We start from the raw sequence: 26420 nt of genomic DNA on the forward strand, positions 1-26420 counted from the left end.
GTGTCCATATAGACTACAGAGATAAAACCAGGATTTTCTGCAGTTGAATTTTTAACTCTATGAATCTTAATTATTATAAAAATATTTGATTTATTAAATTATAAAATGAAATGCATGTTAAAAAAATCGTTTAATTTAAAAATGCATCACCTTGCAATTCTTTTTAATATGTAGGCGATTCTGGTCCAGATCCACATAGGAAAAAACTGATTTTTAAAATTCCACACGAGTAAAAGGTGTAAAGCATTAAAGAAAACAATAATGCATAGTATCGTATATATTTGATTTGAGTTTCAACTATATAATTACTGAGTTTTGAATAATAACCTTTTATTATGTTCAGAATTTTGAATTTGAAAAATATTATAGACTGAATAATAAAGGATTAGAGGTAACTGTTTTCTAATTACCTTTTCAATTTATATATATTTAGTTGAATAATTTTAATCATAGACCCCACATTTACTACGCGTTCTCTAGTTTCACTTTCACCCATAGTGATTAAACTTGGACCAACCCAGCTATTCATTTTTTTTATTTTTTTTAAAAGGTCCAAAATGACGTCGTTTGCAAGTAGTAAAGGCATGTTGAGATCGTTTCTTCTTTGGCTTCTTCGAGACCCAACCAGCCCCTAACGCAACCTTCCTTTTTGCCTCCAAGCGTTTGCGGATCTATCGCTCACCGACTATGTTCCACAATCGCTTTCGTGGCGCGTGTCTCAATCGTGACCGGCCACTGCGGGTAACGCGATAGCGCGTGGCAAGTAAAAGCGGTCACCACACACTTTTATAAAACACCACTGTCTTCTCTCACATTTTCTTTTCATTTTTCTTCTCTATGATTTCAATTCATTACACGCTTCGCTTTGTTTTGCAGCTCGCAGAGTAGCTATAAAGATTCGTTTTGGCTCTGAACTGTTTTGCGAGCTTCATTGGGAGGTTTTCAATTATTCGCTACTGATCGATCTCGAATCCTTTAGTTTTGCGCGTGGCAGCCTCTCATTTTGTTCTCCTTTGAGAACCAAAAGTTCCCCTCACTGTAGGTTCCTCCGTCACCACTGCAACCTCTCCTCACCATAGGTTCCTCCCTCGCTGCTTCAGCCTCTATCGTCATTGGCGTTTGGCAACCTCAAAAGTCCGTAACTCATATAGGTTCGAACTCGTAGCTTGACTCTCAAGACCAATGTGTTGCTTTGTTTTGATTTACATTATATGTATGTCTTGTTTTGATTTGATTTGCATTATATTGTTATAATTTGTGACTATGTTTTGCTCTGCTTAAGTGTTTATTGTGGGACTAAAATATGAATTCTAAGTGTTTATTGTGGGACTAAAATATGAATTCTGAGTATGTTTTTGAGACCAACGAAATTTTTAAAGTATACTTTGATTTTTTAATGATTCTTTTAGTATAAAAGTTTTTGAGACTAACAAAAGCACTTATCCCACTATGATTAAACTCACAATTTATTTTTTTTTGTGAAAAACTAAATTCTCTTTTTTTTAAAAAAACTAAATTCTTTAATAACGTTGATGGATGAGGAAAACAAAATTCATAAATTGAAGTTGAATTCCGAATGCTTCGGGAACAGTAGCAATAAGTAACGTGCTTGGACGAGGGGGTGGAAATCATAACAGAAAAAAAATTAAATAATTTTTTGTCTTATTTTTTTTAGTTCTTTAAACAAATTTGTTTTGATTTTAGTCTTGAAAGACTTTTGTTTTTATTTTAGTCTCTTTTTAAGTAAGAATATTAAAGAGTTTGATGGACAATGACTTATAAGGAAAATGTTAATCTTAATAAGATTATAACAATCAATTACAGGAATGCATTAAAGGGAAGATCAATTTTTTTACAAAATTATTAAATATTTTACTTTTAATAAATACTTATTTAATAAAGAAAATTTTCTTTATTTAAAATAAATAAAAAATATTAATAGCATGTGGTTGACTTAGCATATTTTCTTATTTATAAATGTCATTGTGTTTGGAATAATGGTAATAATTAAAACATGTGGTTGATTACTTACAATTTCCCAGGTATATATAAAATAGAACAAAATTAAAGGATTAGGAATAGTACTACAAGAATCAGAACTTTTCCCTAGTGATAAAAGCTTCTCTACACCTGCACTCTATTATTAATTTCTCATACCATGCTAAAATCTAGTGCGATAAAGAACAGGCCATGTGTGAGGTGCAATTGCAAGTGTAGTTTTCTAGGTGTGGGCATCTTTGAGTGAGGAATAGAATTACAAATTCTATTAAAAATATTGTCCAAATAATTAAAAGTATTATGAAAATGATGAAGAATAAATTAATGAATAATATCCACGGTATTTGATTTTAAATGATCTTTATTTTTATTAATAAAATCCGAGCAAAGCACGACTATAACATGAGTTATGTAAATGAGACCACTTTAGACTAGTGTAGTTTTGGTAGTGTGTATTGTTTTTGGGACTTGAGCATCTATAAGCTGTTATCTTTTTTTTTTTTTAAAAATAATAATTAAAAATTAAGATATAAGTGTTTTTTTTATACTAAAAACAATGTATAATATAAATATTATTCTCACTAATATAAATATTATCTCGTTTTCATCTATTTATTTGTAATCTTTGAATGAGGGTTCTATCTATAGTAGACATCTTTGAGTGAGGTTTTTGCATCGTGATCACGATATTTGCTATTATACGATGTTCTGGTCATCACCACAGGTACCAAACAAGGAGTTGTGGGACCCGCGAAACCCGCAAATAGGCCGAATCATGAGGTCGATGATCCCCTATATCTGATGACATTGACCGTCTCCTTGTAGGTTATGTGGGATGCTACCTTGTTTGGCCTGTTTAATGAAGACTTCCCCTTGTACATAAAACATGAAGACATGTCTGAAATAGCACACGGTGGTCAATGTGTCAGCATCTCTGTTATACAGTTGTGAATTCTGTAAGTCAATTCAAATTATTGTTAACTACCTAATTTATTGTTTTACCTTCATGCATAATTTACTTTGTGTTAACAACAATAGGCGTATGATTGAGACAAGTATGCGAGCGAGCGGGGAATACCGATGTGTATAGATTCCTCGAGCCACAGTCTATCCAAAGATCTGACCAATCACAATTTGAATTAGAAAGTTACATTAAGAATTGGATGCAAAATTCAAAACGTGATGTGTACTTAGGAGCCTACTTGAATGAGTAACTTAAACTCAACAAATGAATTTAAATAATGTATAATAGTATAATAACCTATATTGGTCTCCATTGTAGTACACATTGGCAAATGGTTGTCATTTTGCCTAAGGAAAATATTGTCATTTGATTTTGTTCATTACATAATAGGTCAGACAACTACCTCAAAGACATAATTAACAGGTCAGTGTTGTTTTTCAATACATTTGCATTAACATTAGTCAGGAACATCAAAATTTTAATTGAACAATAAGCATCCATGTTTGTATTCAACAATGCTGTGAAAGGACTTGACAATACTCAACAAACTAAACCCAAGTCTCCTGCTAGGTGGATTGTTGTTAAAGTAAGTCATTTAAACAATATGTTTCTACTTATATTTTAGTACTATGTAGACTAATTTGTACTCAATGTTGAATATCTAAATTTCATAATGGATTTAGTGTGACAAAAAGGAAGCACTAAGTGTCGGTATTACGTCATGCACTGGATGTCAACTATAATCTTAGGAAATTTCAAGAATAATTGAGAAATGGTAATTTTTAATTCACCAAATTTCATTTTGTTATGATTGCTAATATATTATTAACTTATGTTTTATTATATCATGCAGTATTTCACTGATGCTAGACCAATGAAACCAGAGAGATTGAAGGCGCTTTGCATCGAGTGGGCAAAGTACTATTTGAAAGTTAAAAATGAAACTTACGATGTTTAGACAATTTTGTAATTGTAGTTTATATTTACTTACTTTACATTTTTTACAATTATGTCTCAACATTAAATATGCTTTAAATTCATAGTAATTAGTAAATTTCTCATGGAATTTTTGGTAAAAACTGTTTCAAAACAGAATGAAAATTATATATTGTGTGATCTAATTTTAAAATTTACAGGTTAATTTTAGGTTTATTGAAAAAATAGACATGTTAAAAATAGTTCCAAAACAACATCAATTTTTTAAAAAATTGATGTTATAAGTTACCTTATTTTCTAGTAGTGGATGCAGGGGAAAGAGATGGTTGGGAAGGAACATATTTGAATATAGATTCTGGAATTAGTTTTCTTAGAGATTTTTAAGTGTTTTCGTCTTCTTTTTTCTTCTTCTAATAATAATAATAATTTTCAAGATCTATTATATATATATAACAACTTCCAAGTAAAGTTATATCTTTTAAAAGTTAAAAAAATTAGGTTTAATTACTCATTTAGTCTTTATAATTTTTAAATTTATCATTTTTAGTCCTTATAGTTAATAAGTGGATTTTTGAGTCTCTAAAGTTTACATTTTATTTATGGTTTACTTATTAAACTTCGAGACTAAAAAACTCATTTATTAACTATAAGGACTACAATGATAAGTTTGAAAATTATAAAAAAACTAAATGAATAATTAAATCAAAAAATTGTAACTTTCAAGTCAAATGCAAAGTTTCTAATTTTGAACTAGTCTTAATAATATTGATTATGAAAATTGGAATCAAACACTAAAATCAAAATTAATGAGCAATAAACTATTATAAAGGGGATAACCCCATATGGTGTTATTTTTTATGAATATTTTTACCCTTAATTATTATAAATCACTATTTTAACTTTCAAGTGCAGCTTTTTCTTTTGATAACAACTTCCTAATACAATTACATCTTTTAATTATAACTTTCAAGTCAATCATGTAGTGCCTAATTTACACTATAGTCTTACTAATATTGATTATGAAAATTGGAACCAACCACTAAAATCAAAATTAATGAGTGATAAATTAAATAAAATAGAAATTAAAATTTTAAATTAGTGTATGATATTAGATAACCAAATTTTGTGTTTATCTTTAAAATACTAAATAGTACCTGATCATTAAATATAAATTAAATTTTAATTTGGAACAGTTAATTAGAGAGAAACTTATCTCGTTAGAATTAAAATAAAAAATTGAAAAAGAAAAGATTTAGTCATCCTAACTTTCTAAAAGAGACACAATGCCATGAGAACCTTAACCCCCAATTGACAACCTTCTCACATCCTCACGGCCTCCCCGCCAAATATGCCATGCGCTTCGTGGTACCGGGTGACAATTGTTAGTAAATATTTATTTTATAATTTAAAATTTATGAATATATATTATTTATATTAATTCTATTTTATAAAATAAAATATTTATTTTAAAATCTGTTACGTAAAATTAGATTTTTTTAATTTTTTAAGATTTTTTTTAATGGGTCAATGCAATTTAATATGTTTGTTTTGATACCAGTAAATTAATTTCTAACGGTTAACAGTCATATTTTTGTTGTTGCATAAGAGAGTCTATGCCTATATATATATATCTTTCCTCCTCTCTAGAAAATACAAGCAAAGCAACAATCTCATCTCTTTCTCCCTACAATTTTCTCTTCATTCTCTTATACAAACTTATTTTTGAGAGCAAGAACATTGATGTTCAAAAGGTTCGAGGATCCTTTCACTGAACACGATTGGAACCAACCGGTTGTCGTATCTTGAGAGAAGAGCGCAACCAGACTAATAATTTCTTCCCCTAATTTATTTTTTCCTTGTGCTTATTATATGATATAGTGCATTGTTGATTTATGTGCTGTCAATTAAAGTTATTTTGCTACTCTTATTTTATTATTTAATTCAAGGCTTTGTATTTTCTTCTTATTTATTTCTTTCATTTTATTTTAATTTTCTAACAATCTTAGAGAGAAAAATCACTTTCTTCTTGCATAGTCTTTTTTATAGTAGCATTCTGTTTTATAAAAAAAAAATGTGTGTCATGGATATGATTGAGTTCCTTTCTAGTAAGCATGAAAAATTAATGGATAAAAACACAATGTATTATGCTTCATTAAAAATGTTTTTATTATATTCTTTTATTTCTTTAAATTTTAAATTAGTGGGTGATTGTTGGAAAATATTTTCTTATAATTTAAAATTAAAGTATATTTTCTTTATCAATTATGTTTTGTAAAGATAAAATGTTTTTAGAATTAGTTTATGTGAAAAACTGAAAGCATCCCACTACTTTTATTCCTATGTTAGGAAACTATCTTTTACTTAGTCAAATTCCTTTGTGAACATTACAAGTCTTTAAAATTAGGAAATTTGTTGTTTGGTTTTTATTTTATGTTGTTTAACGTTATTGTTGCAAGTATTTTGTTGTTACACGATGGTGACTGGTTGTCTCTATATATGTAGCCCCTTGCTAAATAAAATAAAATAAATATGTGAAAATATAACACACAAAGCAATAAAATGAACACTTGGATGAAACTTTACATTCTACATGTCGTATTTTTAATATGGTACCTTATAAAAATTTTGAAAAAATCCCTTAAGAGCTATAGAGAAAAATAGAACCAAATCTAAAATATCTTAAAGTGTGGGGGTGTCTAGCAAAGGTTAACATCCCTATTAATAAGAAAAGGAAAATTGGACCAAAAACTGTTAATTATGTTTTTGTTGGATATTCTTTGCTTAGTACTACTTATAGATTCTTGGTTGTTAAATCTTTATATGACTTAAAACAAGCTCCAAAGCAATGACATGAAAAGTTTGATCAAGTTATTCTTTCGTATTATTTTCAAATTAATAATAGTGATAAATGTGTGTAGTGAAACAATTTGATGATAATGGATGTGCCATTTTATGTTTGTATGTGGATAACATATTGATATTTGGTAGTAATATACATTCCATAAATGATGTGAAGTTTTTCTAGTCTAATAATTTTGATATGAAGGACCTTGGTCCTGTAGATGTGATTTTGGGTATTAAGCTTATAAAGAAAAATGATGATATTCATTATACATATTTTCCTACAGTAATTAAGGAGGTTTAGTGATGCAAAGTGGATTTTTGATTCTGATGAAACAAAATCGATAAGTGGTTATGTTTTTACTTTAGCTGTGGTGTAGTATCTGGAAATCTGCTAAACAAACTATTGTTTCACGTTTTATCATGGAAGCAGAAATTATTGCTTTAGAGACTGCTATTAAAAATTTATGTGATTTACCATTGTTGAATAAGCCTATACCTCCAATTCCAATGCATTGTGATAATCGAGTTGTTATATCTAAAGTTACTAGCAAGAATTTTAATGAAAAAAGAAGACACTTAAGAGTGAGACATAAGTCTATCAGAAATTTGATTTCTCATGGTGTCATTTCTCTTGACTTTGTTAGGTCAGAAAATAATATTACGGATCTGCTTACAAAAGGGTTGATGCGTCAACAAGTACTTGAGTCGTCAAGGAAAATGGGACTAAAGCCCATTATTTAGTTACAACAATGGACACCCATCTCCATGTCATTGGTGATCTCATGAATGGAGTTCAACGGGTAACAACGAAATTGTTTGTTGACTAAAGTATACCAAAATAAAATTTGGCGGAGTTGTTCCGTTTCTCATTCCTATGACGAGGTGTATTATAAATTGTGGCAATATTAAGGTTGAGGTATTTATATATGTGTATTTTTAGTATAAAAAAACATCTCTTAATGAATCCGATGACAATTATTGTAGGGGTGGAAGTCACAAACCACTCTTTGAGAATTCACCTAGTGAGTGTGGTGGTGGGGCTACCACTGTAAGATATGGGCTAATCTTTAAGTGACATTCACGAAACAAGATATATGCGCAAGGCCGTGTAACGCGCTACCACTGATTAGAACCTAATTGAACGCTAATATTGTAGGGGTTGTGTACTAAAGTCCGGTTAAAGGATGTGTAGTTCAAGACAATTAAGTCACTACATTTTTCTCGGGTGGAAGTTCATAAACACTAGGTATAAGGCTCAAACTTGGAAGATTCCTTATACCGAAATACAATATCACATGCTCTTTCTCTTACGTTTCTATACAAATTATTTAAAAAAAATATATATTTTAACATTTTAAATTATGTGGGAAAACATTGTAAATATTTGTTTTATAATTTAAAATTTATAAATATATATTACTTATATTAATCCTATTTTATAAAATAAAATATTTATTTTAGAATTTGTTACGTAAAATTAGATTTTTTATCTTTCTAAGATTTTGTTTTAATGGGTCAATACAATTTGTTACGTTTGTTTTGATACATGTAAGTTGGTTTCCAACGGTCATATTTGGTTTCCAACAGTCATATTGTTGTTGTTGCATAAAGGGGTATGTCTATATATATCTCTTTCCTTCTCTCTATAAAATACAAGTACACTTTCCTCCTCTCTAGAAAATACAAGCAGAGCATCAATCTGATTTCTTTTTCCCTAAAATTTTCTCTTCCTTCCCTTATAAAAACTTATTTTTGAGAACAAGAGTATTGGTGTTCAGAAGGTTTGGGGATTCTTTCGCTGCACACAATCAGAACCAATAGGTTGTCGTATCTCCAGAGAGGAGCGCAATCAGATTTTCCTACCAGTGCTGCAGGGGCGTTTCCTCTCTAAGGATAGTGTTTGCGCGCTTCAACCCAGACTAATTATTTCTTCCCCTAATTTATTTTTTTCCTTGTGCTTATTGTATGATATAGTGCATTGTTGATTCATGTGCTGCCAATTAAAGTTATTTTGCTACTGTTATTTTGTTATTTACTTCAAGGCTTTGCATTTTCTTCTTATTTATTTCTTTCATTTTATTTTAATTTTCTAACAATGCCAACTTCAATTGAGCCCCCTCCCACGAGCACGCCCCTGTCATCGCCGGTGCCTACCTTCATCAGAGTCTGTTTGGTGGGGGGATTGGTGGGAGTGGGGTTCTCGGTGCTGAACAAAGGGGGAGGGAGGGTTTATATTTTAGTGTTGTCTCTGTCCTTGAGATAAATTTTAGTTATTTCTTGAGATAAATTAAGAGTGATATTTTCTTTGTGCAAACATAAAACAATTTCATGCTACAATTACTAGAATACGAGTCACAATAGCCGGCAATGCTTGGAATTGTAGCAACTACCATACTCACAATTTAGAATCATAGGTGATTGCCAATTGAGTTGTAAGTTTCTAAAACAGTTGGCTTAAGTTATAGCTTATTCGATGTTTTATTTCCAGTTTTCTCTCCTTTGTTGGTGAATTTATTTAGAATCACTGTTTCTGATAATTTGGATGCCACTTTGCCACAAAAGAAATAGGCTTTTACTGCTTCATTCTTTAATCTAATCAGTATGAAAATAACCTTTGAACTCTTAAATTAGCATCACACATGTAAAGGGTCATAGTGTATACTCTACTCACTTTTGTTTGATGTAGTGTACATAAGTGATTCTACATGCAGTCTATATTGGGTGGAGCAAATTATTCTGTTCGTCTCAGTTATTTTCAATGGGTTGTAATTGGCCTATGTCAAAAACTTGATGCAAGTTACTTTTCAAAAATGAAAACTCATATGGACTAGAAACTCAGCATGAAACTTTCTTAGCCTTTCATGTTTCATGTCCAAATTTTACATTCTGTAGTAAGGGCGAGAAAAAGCAACAATATGAAAATGTTTTGTGTGATCCAATAGGTCTATCTTTTATATCATATCTGTTTATTTGTTTATAAGTTCAAATGGGTGGCTGTGATGTCAGCCTAAATGAGCATGTGTGTGTGTACCTGAGTGCTTGATGTATTAAATTTTCACAATATTAGATCATGACTGCACGTTGCTGTAATATTATCAATTTGTTCTGTATCTATAACCTAACTTAATGAAATAGAAGCCTTTAGAAGAAAGCATAGACTTATGAAGATTAAAGCAGGCCTTTGCCAGTTGCTTTGCTAATATGATCAAGGGTAATGTTACTAGAAATCCTTCCACTTCCCAGATTATATAGGATTAAGGAGCTTTTGAAGAGGGATAGGCTAGTTGATATCATGCATAACTATAGAGAAGCAAGCAAATCTGCAGATAGTCTATTGTTCTTGCTCATGGCAGATTCAGGCAAAAGGATTAAAATCTGCAATGATCGACCTAGTGTTCTTACTGTCTTCTGACACATGATTGTAATGGGACCCCTGGCAATAGATTAGTCTCCATGTAGTTTCTCTATTGTTTTGGGCCTCGGCCCCATACTTTCACTAAAAAAAAATGCATTTGCAGAACTGACTGAGTAGCAAGACCGTGATGCAGGAAAGGGAATAATAGTAATTCAGTCTTTACTCTTTATGTATATGGTGTTCACACTATAAACTTCAATTATCCAGAGCCATTATTATATTTATAAGTAATGAATAAAAAAAAACATAATACCTCACAAAAGTTTCCATCCTTAGTCCCATAAATGGAACGGGGAATTTGTGATGGATTCTTCATAGCAGAACCATGCATCATGCCACTATGATGGCTGAGAAATTGGTGGTCTACATGGCCAATTCCATGCTGCAGATAAGTGATATCAGTTCTAAACTAAAAGTGAAAAGCTATAAAAAAAATTAAAGACAACAACAAACTGCCAGATTCTGAAAATAAAGACAATAATTACATGATAGTGGCCTGAAATGAAGAAGGAAAATTCTCTAATAATGCATAGATACCTTCTAGTAAATGAAGAATACAAATCAGCATACTGCATAGTCCACTAAAGAACAAGCATTGAAAGCATATCAATTAAAAATGCAGACATTTACACTACAGTACAAATACTTAACAACATTTATAACACTAAAGGAAAGAGCACATATATATTGCTCTTAGACAAAAGCGTGACAGCAGGGTGAGTTAGAAGCTATTAAATACAAAGCTTTTATTTGGAATGCTTTTATTGTAAACATTGAATTTGTGGTAGGCAAGGATATTATTTATTGCCCAGATTGGTTCAGATTTGGTTGCCTAGTATTTACTAACGTGTGAGAGTTAATGCTTGGTAACCAATTCCTATATTCTAGGCTTGCATTTTGTATTTTTTGTACTTCTGGTACCATCTATTTTAATATATATATATATATATATATATATATATATATATATTTTGACAAAAAAAATGTCTTTACAGTTTTTTTTTTTGGTACAATATGTTATGGAGGAATTCTTAACCTTAAAAAACTGCAGGTATTAAGAAACGATCGCGTTGCTCTGATTGAACTATTTAATTAACCTGATTTCCTATATTTTATATTTTCACTCGGATAAATTTAAACATTAGGGATGCAAAGTGCTAACAGATCTTACTTGACACTAATTGAAATCCACGAGCAATGAAATTTATTTTATATGATTTTCTAATAATAAAATTGTTTGCATTGCTAGTGTGGCTAATTTTTATGATCTCTTCATTTGATGGATCTCGTTAGTGCTGGTTTTGATACGCCCATATACAATGTAAACTATACCCCCCTAAATTAATTAAATGTTGAGATACTTATCAGTCTGTGTTTTGCTTTGGCAATCAATTATTATGTCTTGCTTGAGTTTGTATGAACACTGTGCAGCGGCACAACAAACAATACATAACTTATATTTCATCCTTATTTTTAGTTCCTCATAGTAAAGGGACTAAAACAAAGTTTAAGGATAAAAAGATAATAAACCCATTTTACTTTGGCATAATATTTCCTTCATCTTTGTTTATGCTGTGATAATAATGATTGCCATTTTTGGCGAGGGTCACTAGTCTTAATTGGATTATCTACATCTTAAGCTTTGGACTAAAGACTTTTCTTGGTAATTTGTAGTTGTTGATTAATTTGTTGGCTTATCAATTTGGTCTCTAAATTATTTTAAATACTTCAATTTCATCCTCAAGTTTTAAAAAATAAATCAATTTGATCCTCAAATTTTTAAAAGGTTCAATTTGGTCGTCAAGTTCTTATAAAATGAATCAATTTGGTCCAAGAATTTTTAAGAACTTGAGGACCAAATTGATTTATTTTTTAAAAATTTGACGATCAAATTGGACATTTTAAAAATTTAGCAATCAAATTGATTCATTTTTTTCTTATTCATTGTTGTCTTGCTTGATTAACAATTTGCATATATTATGGGTCAGTTTGTTTAAACTTATTTGTTAAAAAGGATGCTTATTTTTTTTAAAAAAATAAGCACTCTTTTGTTTTTTCAAAGTGTTTGCCTAAACTATTTTCTACTTATTTTGAAAAACTAATCCTATCAGCTTATTTCTATTAAAAAAAAAAAGTGCTTATTTTAAGTTGTAATTTTCATGGTTTGGACATTATTACTTCATGGTTGAATCATTAGTTTGATATAGGGATGGAAACATGTGTGAGCGGGTGCGGGTAGTACCTACTCGCTACCCGCCCCGTGAACTCGTGGGTACCCGTGTAGACAATATTTGCATATACCCACGGATATCCATGAATATTTAAAAAATAAAATTAAAAAAAGTTCTTTGGTATCATATTTCACAATAACAAAACGAAGTATTATTACCCTAGAACACTATCTCTCTTGTTTACAGAGAGGTCAATTTGTCCATGCCTACAATCATCATATGCCTATTCTGACTCCCTTCTCCTTTATTTGAGCTATATGTTGTCAAAGCATGGTTAATTTAATGTGTTAAATAAACTATAAGAGTCATGAGACCTAACCGATGTTGGATGTTACAAAGAAAGAATCGTTTCGGTTTGGTAACTAAAGAATTCAAAAATGGAATTGATGGCTTCATTCAAGTTGTTGCAAGAGACCCAACAATTGTTGATGCATCAGGGCGCATTCCTTGTCCATGTGCCAAATGTAGGAACCGTTATAGGGAGAAGTCATTTTGGGTGGAAAAACATTTGTATGACCACAAATTTGTGGATGGTTACATAAATTGGACCCTTCATGGTTAAGAAATATAGAGGGATAGTGCATCAACGTTTGTTGTTCCAGATCATGTTAAGGAGCATAGAAATCCATATGTGGATATAGTTATGGATGTTGCTTATGATGTATTAAATCCAAAAGCGGAAGAGATTGAAGAGGATCCAAATCCGTCGGCGTCTAAGTTCTATAACTTATTAAGTGATGTTGATGAACCTTTATGGGATGGTTGCAAGAAGCATATGAAATTGTCAGGAGTAACACAACTCCTAAACTTGAAGTTTGAGTTTAACATGAGTGTGAGTTGTTATGATTGAATGATTTCCATAATCAAAAGCATGCTTTCAGAGTCTAAAAGGTTGCTTGAAAACGTTTATAGATCGAAGAGAATGGTTAATGAATTAGGATTAGGATATGAGAAGATTGATACATGTCCTAATCATTGCATGTTGTATTACAAGGAGAATATTGACAATAATATTTACTTAGTATGTGAAAGCCCATGTTTAAACCAAAGGGTAGCAATTCTACAAGTAAGGATGTGGCTTGCTTAGCATTGAGATATTTCTCCATTATTCCAAGACTCCAACACCTGTTTATGTCTAAAAATACTTCCAAATATATGCATTGACATGTGGATGGAATGTGGCATTATGAATCAGTAATGACACATCCAGTTGATGGTGAGGCTTGGAAACAATTTGACCATACACATCCAACATTTGCACAAGATTTGCAGAATGTTAGACTTGGACTTTGCACAAATGGCTTTAATCCATTTGGTAATTCAGGTACCTCATACTCTTGTTAGCCAGTTTTTCTCACACCATACAATCTTCCCTCAAGTATGTGTATGAAAAAGGAATACATATTCCTTACTCTTGTGATTCTTGGACCAAAGTCACCTAGTAAAAGTTTAGATGTCTATCTTAGGCCTTTAATTGATGAGTTAAAAATCTCATAGGAGGATGGGGTTAACACTTTTGATGCATAGAAGAGGCAAAATTTCTTTGTGAAAGTAGCATTGTTGTGGACAATAAGTGATTTTCCAGCTTATGGAATGTTGTCTGGATGGAGCACTCATGGGATTTTTGCTTGTTCCTATTGTATGGGGGATAACAAATCATTTGGACTGAAAAAAGGTAGGAAACCTTGTTGGTTTGATTGCCATCGTCGATTTTTGCCTATTGGTCATCCATTTTGTTGTGATCGGTACTCTTTTAAGAAGTCAACAATGGAAAATTCTTTGCCTCCACAACATTTAAGTAGGACAGATGTCTTAAGTCAAGTGAATCAACTTAATGAAATCACTTTAGGGTTGAAATCATGCAAACAAAAGCAACTTGGCCATGGTACAACCCACAATTGGGTTAAAAAGATCATATTTTGGGAATTGTCTTATCGGTCCACTAATCTAATCCGACATAATTTGGATGTTATGCATGTTGAAAAAAATGTGTTTGATAACATCTTCAACATTGTCATGTACATAAAGGACAAGACAATGCAAAGGCAAGAGAAGATTTGAAGGTGATATGTAAACACTTAGAGTTGATAGTTAAGAATAAGAAGTTTAAAAAACCAAAGGCAACATATGTCTTGAATCCTAATAAAAAACGATGGGGTGTGCGAGTGGAATAAACAATTAAAGTTTCTAGAAGGATATGCATCCAACATATCACGTTGCATGAATTAATATAGATGAAGGGAAGTTATATGGAATGAAAAGTCATGATTGTCATGTTTTTTATGCAAAGACTAATTCCTTTGGCTTTCCGTGATATGTTGTCAAGGCCTATATGGGGAGTATTAACAAAACTCAACGTGTTCTTCAAAAAGATTTGTGCAACTACCATACATGCTTCTATCATGAAGAATGTTAGGCATTCTATTGTTGAAACAATTTGCAAGCTAGAAAAGATTTTTCCGCTAGCATTCTTTGACTCGATAGAACATTTAGTTGTACATCTCCTTTGTGAGACTATGGTTGGAGGACCAGGTAGGTGTATCTTTTTGAGAGATGCATGTTGTACTTGAAAAGGAAAGTTCTTCCAAAATATATGTTTCACAAATAGATTCTATAATAGAGAATCAAACTATTACTTTATGATAAATATATTAACTAACTGTTATTGTTTTGGTAAACATAAATTATTTAATATTAAAAATGTTAAAGAATAAAATAAAATGTAGAATATAAAATATACAAAAATAAATGATAAAAAAAATAAAATAAAAACATTTTAAGAAAAATGAGTAGGATAAATAATAAAATTGTTATTTTTTATATAAAGTTATTCTAATCAGTTGATCGTGCATTCGCACAGATCATGTTCATTCCTATATCTTTTCTAATATGACTTATGTACAAAACTATTTATTTAAAAATAAACAATAGAACATATGGGACAAAACTAAACAATTAATAAAACTTTGTATACAAATTTATTAAACATTCGGTCAAAATTGTATCATTTAATATTAATTTTGCCGATAAATAAAAAGGAAAAGGAAAGAAAACATATTTTTTTTTTAAAATATTGTAAAAAAATAATAAAAGAAAAGAAAAAAGAAAAAAAAAGGAAAGAGGGTGTGTGTGAGAGAGAAAGAAGAAAAAAGGGAAAAAAATAAAAAAGAGAGAACGTGTGAGGGAGATGAAAGAAGGGAAGAAGAAAAAAAAGTTTAAAATAAGTTCTCTTTGTTGACAGGTGTCAAAAAATCAAGAGGGATAATTTATACAGTTTTATTATATAGATAATAGATAAAATAAATGTTGTTCAGTATTTAATATGCAAATGTGTTAAATACTTGAAGAAAGAATTTTGTGACCCATAATTTTTTTCGTCCTGGGTTCATAGATCGATGTCTCCTAACCCATTGAGTCAGAGATATTTTTGGAAAGGAAAATGGTTTCCCAAGGGTGTACTCCTTTAAGGAAAAAAGGATATAATATGTATTTAAATTTAAAAAGGAATATTTAAGTGTACTTATAAAAAAAAAGGGAGGTGCAATTAACAAATTCTTGTAAGAAGACTAAATTAACTTGTCTTAGACAGCTGTCAGCCAGTAAATTAAGGAGGCTATTGAGGTAATTTTCATTGTACATTATAGATAAAGGAAAAAAAGGATGTAATGGATAATTAAGATCTGAAAAGAAAGATTGTGGTGTACTTATAAAAAAGGGGACTGCAATTAGTAAGTTCATGTAAAAGGACTAAATTAACCCATCTTAGATAGCTGTGAGTAAATAAAGGAAGCTATTGAGGTAATTTCCATTGTGCATTATGTAGATTAAGGTGAAAAAAAATGATATAATGGGTATTTAAGATTCAAAAAGGAAGATTGAAGTGTACTTATTGAAAGGGGGTGCAACTAGGAAGTTCCTGTAAGGAGATTACATTAGCCCATCTCATACGGTTGTTAGTAAATAAAGGAGGCTATTGAGGTAATTTTCATTTTACATTGTTTTATTAGATCGATAGTAGATTTACATTAAGTAGTGACGAATTGGAGGGAAACTATCCTCTGCTAAGTTAGAATACTTTTTTTGCGCTTTGCAAGGTAAAGTATTTGTTGCAAATTTGTGACAGATTAGTGATAACATATACCCTTGCTAATTGTAACTCTAAGTTAACAACCTAGTTTGCGAGATATTAGCAAGGGATACATCTGTCGCAAATTTGTGAGGGAAACACAAGAGAAATAATCCCTTGTTAATGTTAAATTTTGTATTTACAACAACTTTTTCTTTGTTGGTGAGAGATCTAGGACGGAATAAGTCCCTTGCTAAATAATTTATTATATTTACGAGGGAATAGTGAGGAAATGTTTGTCTTCATCGAGTTGTCGCTAATTTATGAGAGTATAGGGAGGGAACCAAATTTGTTGCAAATTTGGCGCAAGTTCCTAAGGGATTAGTGACAAAACGTTTCCCTCACTAAAATCCATCGCTAATTAGTGAATTTATGGTTTTTTTTTACTAAAAGGGGGTAAAATTTTACATGATTTTCCAATTGGGGTATGTTCAGTCGTAACAGTTGTTACGACTTCTGAGTTAGAAGTCATAAAACTTATTATAACTTCTTTTTTTTTTTAAACTGAAGTTGTAATATTATTTACGACTTCAATTAAATTTTTTTTACGATTTTAAAGTCGTAAAAAGAAATTTTTTGTTTTATGACTTTAGAGTCGTAAACTAATTTTTTATGGCTTAAGACTTTGAAGTCGTATACTTGTTTTTTTTTATATGTTTAAGTTAATTTTTTATTCAAAATTATAATTTCTTTTATATTTTTTTTTAAATTATCAAATTATTTAAATTTATAATAAATAATATTAAATTGACTTATTATTAGTATAATGTTTATGATTTTATTTGATATGTTATTAATTTATTTTAATATTTTATTATTTAAAACACGTTATATATTTTTAATATTGTTTTATTTAAATATTTTTCATTTAAAACTTAGATAATTTATTAATAAAAATACATAAAAAAAATTAAAAACAACATAATTAATATATTAATATAAAACACACAATATAAATGAAAGAAAAACATAAAAAGTACAGGTTATATTAATCATGCACTTGTTTATATGGACAGTTAGTATGCTTTATATAGCTTGTATTTTTTATATTTTTCTTTCACATGCATGACTAATATAGTTTGTATTTTTATGTTTTTATTTTATTTGTATTGTGTATTTTATATTAATGTATTAATTATGTTGTTTTTAATTTTTTTATGTATTTTTAATAATAGATTATCTAAATTTTAAATAAACAAAAACATTTAAATAAAACAATATTAAAAATATATAACACGTTTTAAATAATAAAACATTTAAAAAAATTAATAATATATCAAATAAAATCATCGACAAATATACTAACAATAAGTCAACTTAATATTATTTATTATTCATTTAAATAATTTTATAAAAAAAATTAAAAAAAAAGAAAAAAACGTAAAAAATTTTAAATTTGAAAAAAAAAAACTTAAACATTAAAAAAAAGGTTTACGACTTCAAAGTCGTAAACCATAAAAAAAAGGTTTTACGACTTTAAAGTCGTAAAACAAAAAAAAATCTTTACAACTTTAAAATTGTAAAAAAAAATTAACTGAAGTCGTAAATAATTTTACGACTTAAGTTTAAAAAAAAAAAGGAAGTCGTAACAAGTGTTACAACTTCTAACTTAGTAACACCTGTTATTACTTATCCCTAATCAAAAAATTACATAAAATTTTACCCTCGTTTGATAAAAAAAGCCCGAATTTATTGTAGTAATGTATGAGATTGCAAGGGATTTGGTACGTTTGAAAATAACTTCAAAATAAAATAGAAAAAAGTAATTGAATAGAGTAAAACAATAGTTATTTAATTTTCTTCGTAATTTTTACATTTTTTTTATAGATTTTCCTTTTATATTTAAGTCTTCTCCCATATCAAATGAACAAAAATTCAATTTTTGTGAATTTCGAAATTTATATTTACCTCAGAATTTATGTCATTTTCGGTCTCTTTTTCTCTTTCTCACATATTATTTACCACCAAAGTTTATGCTCTCAAATCTCACACTTGCAAACTTCATTTTTTAATCCTCTCAAACCTCAATTTTTACTGTTCATGTTCTCAAATCCTTTCAAACCCCTCTTCTGAATCTCTGTTTTTTCCTTTTAATTTCTCTTCTCCTTGTATGTCCTTCTCAAATATGAAAGAGACATTATAGAGACTTGCTATGAAAAGGGTTGGCATGCGAAGTATGTGACAAAAAAAAATGTGGTCGTGATTAGTTAAGATAAAGTGTTGCTAATATAAGTATTTTTTGAAGTTGGATAAGGGGGATTATTATGTTTTGCTAATAAAAAATAATAAAAACCAACCATTAGTTATGTTAATTTAATTTGGTTTATTTTAGGTAACAACATTGATAATAAAATCATTAAAACTTTTTTGCATCAAACATTTTTAATTCTTAAATTAATGAATATACTGATTGAATTAATATTTAGTAAATTAGATTTTAAATTGATTATAAACTTATGTTTTCAATTTAATTGCTATTACATATAAATTATATTAAAAAAGAAAAAACTCGTGTATCGTACGGATAAACTGACTGGTTAGAATAATCCTTCCCTAGTTGATTCATGTGTTTTCTCAAATTTATATTAAAAAATCTGATTGTATAGTTATACGATGATGAATCATGGCAAGAAATTGTGTAGAAACTATAATTTATAATTTTTTATATAGAAATTAAAACTTATCTATAGGGATGAATAGTTTAACCCATTTGCTATACATGATTAGTCTAATTAAAAATCATTGGCGTTTGGACGAATATAAAAGATGCAAAATGAAAAGAAACCACGGTCTATTTTCTTTCATTATCCTCTCTACTCGTTGCTTTCTATTCCACTTTTTAAAAGTTTGGACTTTTCTTTGGTTAGAGAATTTCTCATCACCCATGCCATCAACTTCAATGCAGCCCTGTAGCTGCCTAACGCTGTTCTTTTCGGCTTTTCTATTTTTGTCTCTTTTCACATCACATCATGTGCAAATGTATACTATATGAATATACATATTCAGTACTTATTTTATGTGTAGACAATAGTTGTAAGTCAAGTTCAAGTCAATTAATTTTGTGTTCATTAATTAGACTACTTTTTTCTTCTTTTACTGTCCTTAAATTTTATATCTTTTTAATTTTTTATTGTTTACAATTTTTTTGAAATTTTGTTGAAATCTTATAACTAGAAACTAGTTGTCTTATTGCTATTAAAGTATTTTCAAACGATATATATTTCCGTGTACTTTTATAGATGTCCATGCGTGCAACTTGGCAAACAAGTCTAATGAAAAGCCAGATTCCTTCACCCGATGACAATTAGAAATCATGACAAACTATGAGGAAACCATTTTCTGCCGTCCAAATTTGTTCTTTGATCCTGCTTTGAATACATTTGGGTAAATTTTTTTATTTTACTTTTTGGATAGGGCTTAAAAAAGGCCAAAACAGTTAGGTAAAGTTTCTGATTTATCTGTTGACTCGTGTGCTTTATTTTTTTCCAAGGAGTGTTAGTATATATATATATATATATATATATATATATATATATATATATATATATATATATATATTATTCTAAACAAATAAGATTTACTCAATAGACTAAATTCTGCAAGGATATTTTCTAAGTTTGATATGAAATCAGGATTCTGGCAAATCCAAATACAAGAATCTAATAGGTATAAAATCGTCTTCATAGTACATTTCGGGCAATATGAATGGAATGTTATGTCATTCGGTCTGAAGAATGTCCCTTCAGAATTCCAAAAAATCATGAATGATATTTTTAATCCTTATTCAAAATTCGTCATTGTTTACATAGATGATTATTTACATAAACCAGCACTTTAAGCATCTACAGACTTTTATCCACATTATCAAACAGAATGGTCTTGCAGTCTCCAAATCAAAAATCAACCTTTTTCAAACAAAAATCTGATTCCTTGGTCACAACATACACTAAGGTACAATCATACCAATAGATAGGTCAATAGAATTCGCCAACAAATTCCCCAACCAAATCTTAGACAAAATTCAGTTACAAAGATTTCTTAGTTGTCTAAATTATGTAGGAGAATTTGTACCTTATTTAAACAACATTTTCAAACCATTACATGATAGGTTGAAGAAAAATCCTCCTCCTTGGTCTGATATTCATACTCAAATTGTCAAAGACATTAAACTTAAAGTCCAGTCCATTAAATGTTTGTATCTCCCTGTTCCACAAGCATTCAAAATCATTAAAACATATGCATCCGACATTGGTTACGGTGGTATTCTCAAACAAAGAGTCCATACCCAAGAACATGTCATTGCATATACATCAAAACATTGGATTCTATACAATTAAAATATTCAACTGTTAAAAAATAAGTCTTAGCAATTGTTTTGTGCATCTCCAAATTCCAATCCGATTTATTAAATCAAAAGTTTTTCATCTGGATTGATTGTAAATCAGCTAAGGATATTTTACAAAAAGATGTTAAAAATCTTGTCTCAAAGCAAATTTTTGCAAGATGACAAGCAATTTTAAGTGTTTTTGATTTCGAGATAAAATATATCAAGGGCACTTCAAACTCTCTACCTGACTATCTTACACGTGAATTCTTACAGAAAAATTCTCATGCCACCTAAGGCATCGGGCACCTCCCTTCGGGGAGGAAGGAGCACTAGAAAAGGATTCAAATTGGCTCTACCAGAGCCAACCATAAAAAAGAGTTCTCCTTCAAAATCAGGGTCACCAACCCAGACTGGGTCATCCATCCAAAAACAAAAAACAGAAGGGTCATCAACCCAAATAGTCTCAATTAAAACTAAGTCATTCACTCAAGAACCACCAAAAAAACCCAACATCAAAACAAACAAAGGCTGACTATGTCTTTCCGATACAAACACTTTTAGCCTTACAAGATATAGACCTTACCAAACTCTCAAAGAAAATTTGGGCAAATATTGCCTCAGAATCTGATGATGATCTTGAAATTGATTTACAAACTTTGATTCAAAAAACCAAAGAATCCAAAACAATTTCAAATCTCCCCAAAGGAAAACAGACCCTATCCCAAAAAACAACACCGAACCCAAAACAAACTAATAATTACATTTACAAAAACAAATTTTCAACTGTTTTGCAGATGGAACCAAAATTTTGGGATAAAAATCCTTTCAAAGCCACGGCTAAGGTGTTTCCTCCAAGATTCCACTTCAAACCAACAGCAATCAACAAGACAAGAACATTTTATAAGTTCATCCTAATAGATACAAACTCAATGTCTATTAAGCACTTCAAAGATCCGAATGACCAATCACTTAATACCCATTCTACAATACAGATCTTAAAGGTTTTACAACCAAGACACTTTGGTCAAAATCTTAATGAGGTTAAAAAATTCTCAGTTCCTTTTGATCCAAGAGGATATACATATTGGGATTACATAGATGCCTGGAACAAAGTATTTTGGCATCAGAATAGTAAATTCAAACATTCTTGGCTCATCTACTTCAAGACCAACACGGTCTATAACTTTCAAAATTGGTTTCTCCAATGGTGGGACTTTTTTGGACCAATACCTGAGATTTTTCCTAAGCAAGTTCAACAGGGATTTGCCTCATTCAACAAAATGTATAACTCTCAAGAATCACAAATTCCAGCGGACTTAAAATATTTTTCCAGTTTTGCTTTATCCTGGATTTTCTCTTGGCAATACAGGTATAGTAAGACTGAAGGCAACAAGCAATTCCCATCACTACAACGATATGCTTTTGTGAAGTGGTGGAATCAATTTGACTCATCCAAAACTGAACCAGACTAGGTTAAACTTTGGTTTAAATCACACCCGGAGTTATTAAAAGCAGCTGATCTTAAGACTTATTTATTCCTCAACTAGAAGTCTCAATTAGCTGCCTTCCTGGCAAGCTCCAGCTCCAAAGAAAATTTGACTAAAAACTTGAAAGAAGTTTTGTAGTTACTCCAGCAACATGAAGAAGAAGGTTCTTCCTCAAAGAAAGAAGACACTAATTCTTCAGAAGATGATGATCCTTTTTACCAAAACGAGGATGACTGTTTTGGTATTTCTTTAAATGATGATTAATTTCAAATTACCGTTTCTGTTTAAATAGTTCCAGTCACATAACCGACACTATAGCTACAGTTAAATTTAAGTCTATTCAAGGAGTCCTCAAAACCATTGTAAGACACCCTTTCAGACACAGTTTTCAGGTTTAGAAAGAGAGAAAACCCTGCTCTGAAACACTCTTTGTAAGTTTTTCTTTTAATTTTAATAAATTTCAAGTTTTCTTTCTATTTCTCTTATCCCTCTTAACTGGTCCTGTGTAGCTTTGATGTCGCTTCAGTTTCTTCTCTTCTCTCCCCTCACAAATTCTGTTCGACTCTGACGTCGTCTCTGTTTCTTTTTAATGTTGCTTTCATTTTAATTTCTGGTACACTTAATTGTTTTCGTTATTTAATTTTGTTTAATTTAATAATTCAACATATTGTTGCATTCTTACTTCTCATTTGTTCATTGATCCCGTTCCACTAATCTCTAATATATATGTGCTTAAAGTGTTAGTATATACTTCATCTGTTATATTTTCAAATGTTTATTTAATTTATTTCAAATTATGTCACCTTATAATATTAAAAAAACATTATTGTCCTTTTTTTCAATAATTTTAAAAAAAATGCACTAATATATGTATAATCATTGACCCGCCAAAATGGGTTGGATTGTCCCGTTCCATATCACATAAGAAAATATAGCTTGAGAATTCAAGTTTGTCTCATTTATGTTTGATTTGTTTGTCAAAAATCAAAATATTTAGAAAAAGTAAATAAATAATCTTAATTAATTTTTTGTTTTAAAAATATTACATAATAAATACTTATTAAAAAATTGAATGTATTACATTAAATTTTGAACGATAATTTATTTAGATAAAAAAAATAAATAAAAATTAACAATATATATAATATCAAAATAAATATTAATTTTTTTAGTAAAATTGGATTGACGGGTTGGCCCTCCCCGCTTTCCCTTAATCTGTTTATTGGTGGACCAAAACTAGACAGGTTAAAGTGGATTGGTGAGTTGAAAACCTCAATCCAAATTGAAAAATGAAAAAGGGTCAGGAAGGGTTGGCTCGACGAGTCCAACCCATTTTGGCACTCCTATAATTACAATTGTACATTATATTTAATCATTTGTGGAATAAGAATATTTTTATTAAATAAGATTATTTTATCATAAGAACTAGTATAATTTATTATTCTATTAAAATGTGTGCATTGTTTTAAATGATAAGCAAAATATCAACATGTGGTTCATCCAAGTGGAACATGACTCAAAATGCATAAATAAGATTTCATGTTGAAGACTTGGAAAAAAATATGATTAGAAATTACTAAAGATTCCATTAGTAATATCATCGTTCTTATTTATAAGATCCAATTATCTAATTCATCAAAATTAAGAAAAGTAGTTAATTTAATTGATAACAATAAATTTATCCTTAATTTATATACTTTTTAAAAAATACCATTATCATTAATATTTCTCTCTCTTTAAAATGTGTGTTAATATAATTTCTCTTATTTAATTAAGAGTATTTTTAATCTAAAAATAATTAATACATAAGATAGTATGGATTAAATCTTATATAAAAAAATAAAAAAAATTTAAAAAGTTAAATCCTATAAATAAGAAGAGAGATAGCACTATTTTGCACTAACAATATAGTGAAAAAAATGATAAATGGAAGTAGTAACTTTCTAAATAAGTAATTATTTCAAGAAATGTTTTTTAAATGGAGTGGGCCTCTTACATTTTTTTTAAAAAAAAAGTTTATGAAATCCGTATAGGCAAAGTGATAAAAAAAAATGCTAAAGTTTGGGAAAGTTGGTGAGCTTGGGAATTTGAGAGTTTCGAAGAAGCACTTGTAGTTGTAGGACCTTTTACGTTGAAACTGTCACCGTGTAAAGTAAAGAATAGAGAACCTAGGGATCAGGGATGGGAGTAACATCATTCTAAATGTCAGTGCAAGTGCATGAACGCAATCTAAATCTATCTATCTATCCGTTAGTGCCGTGTTGGCTACACCACGCCACCACGTGTACATTGGCAACTTCCTTTGAAATTTTACTGGTGGCTCAGTTCCTTCCTTGATATTTGTGCCCAAATTTTGCTGGAGTATTTTTTTTAACAAGTTTTCTCTAATTTCATTTTTACTACTGAAAGGTTATTCACATGTTGAACCAAACTGAACTAATTAATCAAATCATTCAAACCAAATTATTATTTTTTTTGTTTGGAATATTGAGTTCATCAGATTAATATGATCTGATTAACACTCTTAAATATATATTTTTCCAACATAATGGTGTTGAGGTGAATTCTTTTTTAATTCTTAAAAAGTATATTTTTGAAATATTATAAATATAATTGACTTAATTGCATTTTTTATTATTTAAGTATCACAATTATGTGATTTTAAACCTTAAAATACAAGTTGAGTCCTCCATGTATCACAATTGTGCATTATTGATTGATGACATGATTTTATGAATGACAAGATAGATAAATCTGTGTTCTATAAAGAAATATGAAAAAGAATGAAAGTGTAAGCCATGAAAGGAAGTTGAAAGAGCATGAAAAGGTTGTTTGGTTAAAATAAAAGAGAGTATAAAAGAAATCAAATATTTGACTTGAAACTATTAGCTAAGTAAGCAAAACAAAAAATGAATTTAATAGTTCACTAATTTCCCAATTTATCACAACACAAAAAAATAATTTTACTACCAATAATATGATTTTTTTTCCTTCTAAATTAAAGGCATATTATGTCATTTGCATAGCCAATTAAATGCCTCATTTAACTTTTTTAATTTAAGACACATAATTTGATCACTTTAATCGAAATTGTGTCCGCTAACTTTTAATCTCATCAATAATTATAATTTTTTTTTATTTCTTTCTTCCTATCACATCTCATTTTCTATCATATCAATATTTTTCACTTTTTTCAATCTTTCTCAAGGTTTCAATTGGTTTCGAATGTTTAAAGATCCTTTCCCCTAGTTAAATTTGCAACGTCGTTCAGCTTCAGATTGGCTTTTCGTTATTATCAACAGTAATCATCATTAACAAAAGTAACATTTATCAACACGCAGAGAAAGTCAATTAACGGATGCTACTTATACGGTCCTTAATTTCAACGTGGTTCTGCCACACAATTTTCTCCGTTTCTTAGCTTCTAATATTGGACTTACCTGCACTGTCGGTGCTCAATTTTTTATTTGAAAAAATAAAATAAAATTTATGCTATTACCACAGATTAGGTAGGTCCCAGTTGGACGGCGCAGAACGTCGTTCTTAATATTTATGTTTCTTCGTTTACCTTCATGGCGTTATAATGTTCCTCACATGGATTTCTAACGCATATATGTATGAAGAACATCGAGAATCAAGAATAATAATAATTTGAAGTTAGCTGTGTGACATCATATAGATATGTGCATCATTCTGATTGTGATTGGCGTCATAGCAAGATTATCATTATGCAGATTGCAGATCCGTAGCAACTTAGCATAAATCAAATAATAAAAAGCGACTGGGATTATTTATTTATTTACATAAGCAAATGGGATTAATTATGTACATGCATATATCACTTATTTACTGTAAACATTTTTTTTGAAAGGAAATAGTTGATGCATAAAAAAGATCTATATCTTATTAATCTAATTACAAATTATCACTTATTATATTAATTTTAGTTACAACTAATCTCGATAAAAAAATTTAACTAATCACCTTTTATAAATCTTTAAGAAGATCAAATTATTAATTACTCATATATAAGTCATGTATATTTTCTTTTTTTTTTATGAAAATAGCCATATATATATATATATATATATA

At 29.5% G+C, this 26420-nt stretch overlaps 1 long non-coding RNA gene across 1 annotated transcript; it reads left to right on the top strand.

Moving 5' to 3' along the window:
* The first annotated feature begins 627 nt into the window (after positions 1-627).
* On the top strand, positions 628-3678 carry LOC114393859. Its single transcript, XR_003662617.1, has 4 exons — positions 628-1151; positions 2723-2954; positions 3037-3548; positions 3646-3678. It is a non-coding gene; the product is annotated as an uncharacterized LOC114393859 (long non-coding RNA).
* Positions 3679-26420: the final 22742 nt, after the last annotated feature.

This window comes from Glycine soja, chromosome 2, assembly GCF_004193775.1.
Source record: "Glycine soja cultivar W05 chromosome 2, ASM419377v2, whole genome shotgun sequence".
In the NCBI taxonomy this organism is placed as follows: Eukaryota; Viridiplantae; Streptophyta; class Magnoliopsida; order Fabales; family Fabaceae; genus Glycine; species Glycine soja.